We start from the raw sequence: 7298 nt of genomic DNA on the forward strand, positions 1-7298 counted from the left end.
ATTAGACTTTTCCTGTTGTTATGCATACTTCCACCTTTTCATGTTCTCTGTATGTATAAATATCTCCTGTCTGTGTGTTCCATTCTATGCATCCGAAGAAGTGAGCTGTAGCTCACGAAAGCTCATGCTAAAATAAATTTGTTAGTCTTTAAGGTGCCACAAGTACTCCTGTTCTTTTCACTCTAAAACAGATATTAGAGGCAGTCTTTTCTGTGTTGTGGATTAATCAGTAGATGAAATCTGAAAGTTGGACAAGCATATGAAAATTTACCCATGTAGATTCTTATACTATTCTTGTGGGATTATGCAATTTATAAAAATACCAAGAGACAAGAGACTCTGCATGTTTAATTTCAGTCAGCAACACTGAGCTTCTTGTGCACCGTGTCTTTTTATTTATGACCAAGTTTTCAAAATTCACTGCTGGTTTAGGGGATCTCTATTTGTGGTGTTCAACTTGAGATATCTTGGACTGATTTTTCACTTGTTTCGATCACCCACAATTTCAAATCAAGAAAGTGAGAGTTTCAGGTGTTCACCACCTCTGAACATTGGGTCGTCGGTGTCTCAGGTTGGACACCTAAATATTGAGGCATCCAAAAATTAATGGATATTTCTTGCAAATTTGGACCTTAATATCTTATAATAAAAAGACAAATTTGTGCTTTTTATTGTGTCAGATTGATACTGCATCCAATGTGCCTCCTTTCTTATTTCTTACCACTGAATTATATATGAATATAATCAGCCTGTTCTTCAAATCTTAATTTTTAATTAGCTAGAATTTTTTAAAATGTTCATTGATGGGATTGTTTGTTTTATTTAGCACACTCCAATGCAAACACCCGATCAAATGATAAAACTTATAAAAGTGGGGGGAAACTGCTTGTCGATGAAGAAAAGAGGAAGATTAGTTTGTAGTAGACATTTAAAAAAGTCTTATGATAATGCTGTTTCACGGTTATTACCTGTAATCAGACTTGAAACTTGTCACAGCAGAGAAACCATTTTAACCTAGTCTGCTGTGTGAAAAGGGAATCTGAGGCACACCACCTCACAGAAGTATCCTATATAGGACACAGAGTGAACAATGGATTGCTTTGCCCTGAACTCTTGAAAGTAGATGCTATTAAGAGCTGGACTGTGCCTAAAACAAAGAAGCAGGTCTAATCAGGGCCGGCGCTTCCATCTAGGCGACCTAGGCAGTCGCCTAGGGCACCAGGATTTGCGGGGGGGGGGGCATTTTGCTGGGAGGGCGGCAGACGGCTCCAGTGGACCTGCCACAGACGTGTCTGCGGAGGGTCCGCTGGTCCCGTGGCTCCGGTGGAGCATCCGCAGGCACACCTGCGGCAGGTCCACCGGAGCCCCGGAACCAGCGGCGAAATGGGTAGAGCCGGCCCTGCGCCTAGGGCGCCAAAAACCCTGGCGCCGCTCCTGGGTCTAATTCTTTATTTGTCTGGCTAACTATTACAGAGGTTTGTAAAGGGGTTCAGTGACATTGTTGCTCCCATAACAGCACAGAAAGGGACAAAGAAAGGGAATATGGATGGAGGTCTGTGAACAGGACTTCCACTGCCTAAAAGAAGCTTTATCTAGAGAACCTGTCTTAGCCAGCCCTGATTTTTAGATTCCTGCTATGCATGGATGTTTCCCATGTTGGATTGGGGGCAGAGCTCATGCAAGAAGGGGAGGGTCGTAAAAGACACCCCATTGCACACACAAGCAAAAAGCTAACATTGGCTGAGCAAAATGATGCAACAGTAAGAGAGAATACTACGCAATTGTGTGGGCTTTTAAGAAACTCAAGCCCTATTTTTACAACTGAAGGTATTAAGTGACCATGCCCTCTGATTTGGCCGCATAGAGCTAAGGGAACCAGTTCTAGATTATTGCAATTTAGCCTTAGAGGAACATGAAAGGAACATAATTCATCTTAAGGGAAAAGAAAATGTAGTGGCAGATGCATTGTTAAGAGTGGGAAATTCTTAAGAGGTGTTCAGCAGGGTCTGTGACACCCTTTCCTATTTCAGTTTTGTGTTGGGGGTGTGACACTGTATAAAAAGTAAGATGACTATGTTTACATTCAGGTATAACCATTGATGTATCACCACTGTTGCACAATTGTGATAAGTCCTATACAAAGTATGCCTTCTAAGTTAGCATTTGTCAGACGCAGAGGAGAAAGTAATCCTGAATGTGACAAGTATGATGAAGTGTGAAAGAATAATGAATAACTAGTATTGTTTATAGATACAGCAAAATGACTTAAGTGTCAACTGTATGGGATGGAAGAAATGGAGAGGACAATGTACTAGTACTGAATGTTATTAGCTTTCTGTGGAATTTTTTAATAGTGATTTGGGCAAATGAATATAATCAGATAAAGACCTAATAATGACATGCAATAAGCCTCTCCTCCCCTCCAAAAGAATTAGTTAACTTTCAGTTAAGGTTCTTAGATTATCTATCCTACCAACAAAAACATGTGAAGTTACTCAATACCAAATCTACATTTCACTCATCAGATCACCATCTAAACTCCTTCTCTAACCCTCTTTTACTCGTACAGTACACATATCTTCACCCTCATCTTGAACAATTAATGGAAAACCTTGTTCTGTCTAAAACCAAAACTGAAGACTGGGAAAAGACAAGGGAAATTGTAAGACAAGTGTGAAGAACAACTGGGAAAAAATACAGCTATTTTTAACTTTCCCTAGAGATGATTAGAACCATTCTGAATTTATGCTGTTTGAAGCTGACAATTATTAATAATAATGATTTGTATTGTGGTAGTACCCAAAGGCTATGTCACAAAGCATTCTCCCTCACCCTGGATTTCTCTTTGCAAGGTGTCCTCACACACTCTCATGTAAGTTTACCACGACATAGTTTGTTTACAATGTCTTATGCAGCTTCACATCCAATCACCCTAAGGCCTTTCCCAAACATCAACATACTCCCTAGGAAAGGGTGAGAAGAGAGTTCATATTTCTCTGACATCCTGGGCTTCTTCGTCCTTCCTTCCAGCCTCCTCTTGCCCTTCTTGTCTCCCATTCAACAATCCCCATATGGGGAGCTGAATCCCCTTGTTAACTGGTTAGTCACCAATTATAATCAATTACCTTCTACTTTGGCCCATGCAGGGATGCTTACAAAGTGCACAGAGAAGTGAGTCAGCTTTAGGCTACTTCTCTTCTCTCACAATCCCCAAGCAAGTTTGGGGCCCCATTTGCTAGCTGCCTTGCAAATACAAGATTCTTGTCTCAAAGGGTTTTCAGTCAGGGGGAAAATATATATATGAGGAGAAGGGGGAAGTATATTAAGATACTAGTATGGTGATCAGCTGATCATATATATATATATATATTTCTAATTAATTTCACAGTCTCTTTGTCTGTGTGTTTTGCAATATTTTGAACTGTTGTAATCAACTTTTTGTCAATTTCACTCGACAAGAAAATATTGTGACTAACCACCATTAGGGGAGCTAAATCATCTGTAAATGTTAAAACCATGCTTTTTCTATTTGAAGAAATTGAAAGAAAAAGAATAGCAGCAACAACAATGAAAAAATTCCCCCTGTATATCACTACCAAGAGCAATGTTCTATGGAACTTTTTATAAAGGTTGAATAGGTGCAGTGAAACAATGTTTCTCTGCCAAATTAATTTTTCATGTCAGGTTTATTAACTTAGCTTTTGTCTTACTCAACAAAAACTAAAACATGTTTATCTACAAATATTTTAATTATCATGCTCCATTTAATTTACATTATCCATAGGAGGCTATTTCATGGTAATATGATTTCTTACTTGTATGTCTGGGATTTAACTTGAGTGCTCGTTGAAATTATGTTCCTAGTCTATTATGCAAGTACTTTTATAGAGAACCACAAGAGATTAAATGCAAATTATATTAGAGTGTAATTTAATCTCAGAAGCATCTAAATTACAACTTTATTGGTTAAACCTATGGAAATGATTGCAAGTGACAAACCCAGATATTATATATGCTCTGTGAAGCTTCTGAAACAAACAAGCATATTGGATTAATTACATTTTGCCATTCCCTGCCATCTTTTCCTTGGTGCACATCAGTCCTGCAACATCTATGAAAGAACAAGTACCAAATTTTTTGGTGTCAAGATCATTGTAGCATAAGGCTTTTTCTCAATATTATGCTGAATTGTCAGGCAGCTGCCATCACCGTATATGAACAGTGGTCCCAGTTGTAGATCCTGAGTTTTTAGCAAAGCTCTTATTGCCTTTACAGAGCACAAGCATCCATCTGCACATTCCTTCAACACCACATAAGCCCCCTTCCCTTTCTGGTCTGTTTCCAAGTCTCTTAAATGTAGAGACACCACTCAGGCAGATAGTTGCAAATCTGTTACATTTAGCGTATGCTGGGACCGATCCACAGCTGCCATAGGTACCAACTCACTCACTCACTCATTCACTCTAAAAATGCCAAAAAAGGCCTCTTAAATAAAATGGCATCCCTCCCACAGCTGCAGACCCACAGCAGAGCCTGTACTAATTCTGTCAGGGTTTCCAGTGTTATGGATAACCTGTCATCCCTCTGGCACCTGCCCCTCCTGGACCACCCTTCTAAGAGTTTTCACACTGGAATGCCCACATGATTCTGGGAAACCCACCAACTTACTCCACTAGGACATGCCCACTAGCCAGCCAGAGATAGTAGAGGAAGCCAAACTGTGGTGGGTCAAAGACACCACATAATGCACCAGCTAGTGAAGCCCTTACAGTGCTATAAAGTCTATGATCTCTGAAAGGCTGGCCTTACAGGCCGTCAGAGTCTGAGTGGGCAACAGAGTCCTCTACTTGTCCCACAACTGTCTTGAGTCAAGTTTCCAGAGTTGTTGGGGCATCACCTGTGGATCATTGCTGGCCAGTGGTATGAGTTCCTGGAATCTGTTATCATAGGTATAGTTTGACTTCTGTATTTGGGGGGGCAGCTCCAGTCAGGCCAACAGGGCGGTGCGTCCTGGGGGGAAGGGCAAATTCCACGCCTGCCTGAAGCTTGCAGTTTGGGGGGAGGCATTGCCCTCTCTAAACACCTCCAAATTACACCCATCTCTATCATCCTGAAATCAAGATAGAGCATCAGCAACACCATTATCTACTCCTGGAACATGCACTGCATGAAAAAGGATATTAAATGGCAAGTAATGTAAAATGAAGGTCCTCCCCAGCCTTATTACCCAAGCAGTCTTAGCTGACATATTTGCAATATGAACCACAGATTGGTTGTTGCACCAGAAATTGACTTTTTTGTTCTGAAAGTTTGTTCCCCAAATAGTGACTACCACCAGTATAGGAAAAAATAATAATCAAGGAACGTGATGTCCCCTATAATACCCTGATCCGCCCAACTTTCTGTCCACCTCTGTGCATACCACTGTCCTTGAAAGTAAACCCCAAAAACTATACCTCCTGAGGCATCAGACTGTACCCACCGCTCTGAACTGCCAGTCCAAACACCATATTGAAACCCCACTGAACTCTTCCAGGAATCTTTCCCACACTTCTAAGTTTTCTTTCATTCCCCTTCTCATTCTAATAAAGTGGTGGGTTTTTTGCACTCCAGAGGAGGCTGACACCAGATGGGCACAAAATGCCCAATCAGGAGCCAAAACCCAACATGCAAAACTTAGGTGCCCCATGACCACCTGTATTTCCCTCAGAGTAATTTTCTTTGCCCCTTTGAGAGCCTGTATCTGTGCCATGAACGATTCCAAGTTCTCTGTAGGCAACCAGGAAACACTTCAAACTGTGTCCGCTTTGATGCCCAGGTATGTTAAACTTTGAGTAGGATCTTCTGTTTTTTCTGTGGCAAAGGGGACCCCAAGATCCTTGGCTAGGTTCTGAAATTCCTGAAGCATGTACTGACAGTTGCCTGTCCCTAACCTTGCTGCAAATAAGTTGTCAAGCCAGTGTGTCACATGAGGCACACCAGTCTCATGTACAAATACCCACTCCAGAATGGAGTTGAATCTTTCCAAAGTGGCACATGACACTGAGTACCCTAGGGGCATGGCTTTATCAAAATAGTAATGGCCCTCAACCTGAAACCCAAGCAGATTAAAATCTCATAGACTTTAAATTCATAAAGCACCATCATGATCATCTACTCTGACCTGCACATTGCAGGCCACAGATCCTCACCCACCCACTCCTGTAATAAACCCCGAACCTTTAGCTGATTTACTGAAGTCCTGAAATCATGATTTAAAGACTTCAAGTTACAGAAAATCCACCGTTTACAGTAGTTTAAAATAACCCATGCCCCATGGAAGTAAGACATGCCCCATGCTGCAGAGAAATGTGAAAAAAATCCAGGGTCTTTGCCAATCTGACCTGGGGAAAAATTCCTTTCTGACCCTAAATAGGGTGATCAGTTGGACTCTGAGCATGTGGACAAAACCCAGCACCTGGAAAAGAATTCTCGGTAGTAACTCAGAGCCCTCCCCATATAGTATCCCATCACCAGCCATTGGCTATATTTGATGCTAGCAGTTGCAGATCAGATAGATGACATTGTAGGAAGTCCAACCATACCATACCCTCCATAAGCTTATTAAGCTCAGTCTTGAAACCAGTTAGTTTTTTTTGCCCCCACTGCTCCCTTTGGAAGACTGTTCCAGAATTTTACTCCTCTGATGGTCAGAAACCTCCATCTAATTTTGAGCCTAAACTTGATGTCCAGTTTATATCCCTTTGCTCTTGTGCCACACTGGCGCTTAATTTAAATAACTCCTCTCCTTCCCTCGTATTTACCGCTCCAATGTATTTAGAGACAGCAATCATATTTCCCCATAGTCTTCATTTGGTTAGACTAAACAAACCAAGGTCTTTGAGTTTCATCTCATAAGGTAGAAAACCATTCCTCTGATCAACCTAGTAGCCCTGGGGTGCACTGGAAGCAACCAGAATGCAGACTTGATGGTGCATTTTGCCAATAGTGCCCTTCTAGGGCCACCCTCCCTAACCATGGCTACTACGTCAAATGACAAATATCTCACTGAACATAGCTATGGGTCAATATAATCATTTACTGGTGAGCCCCAGGGGTAGGACAGGTGATGTATCAGATGATGATCCCCTTCCCCTTCCTTAGTACCACACTCAGGGGAGATATGTGAAATCTGGCAGTGGAATACATCAGAAGGGGCCTGCCCTATCCCTGTTGCCACCTCTGTGGTGATATTTGCCCTTATTGGGTATGTCTACAACGCAATTAAAAACATGTGGCTGGCCCATTGTGATGATCCC

Source organism: Mauremys mutica, chromosome 3 (assembly GCF_020497125.1).
Source record: "Mauremys mutica isolate MM-2020 ecotype Southern chromosome 3, ASM2049712v1, whole genome shotgun sequence".
Lineage (NCBI taxonomy): Eukaryota > Metazoa > Chordata > Testudines > Geoemydidae > Mauremys > Mauremys mutica.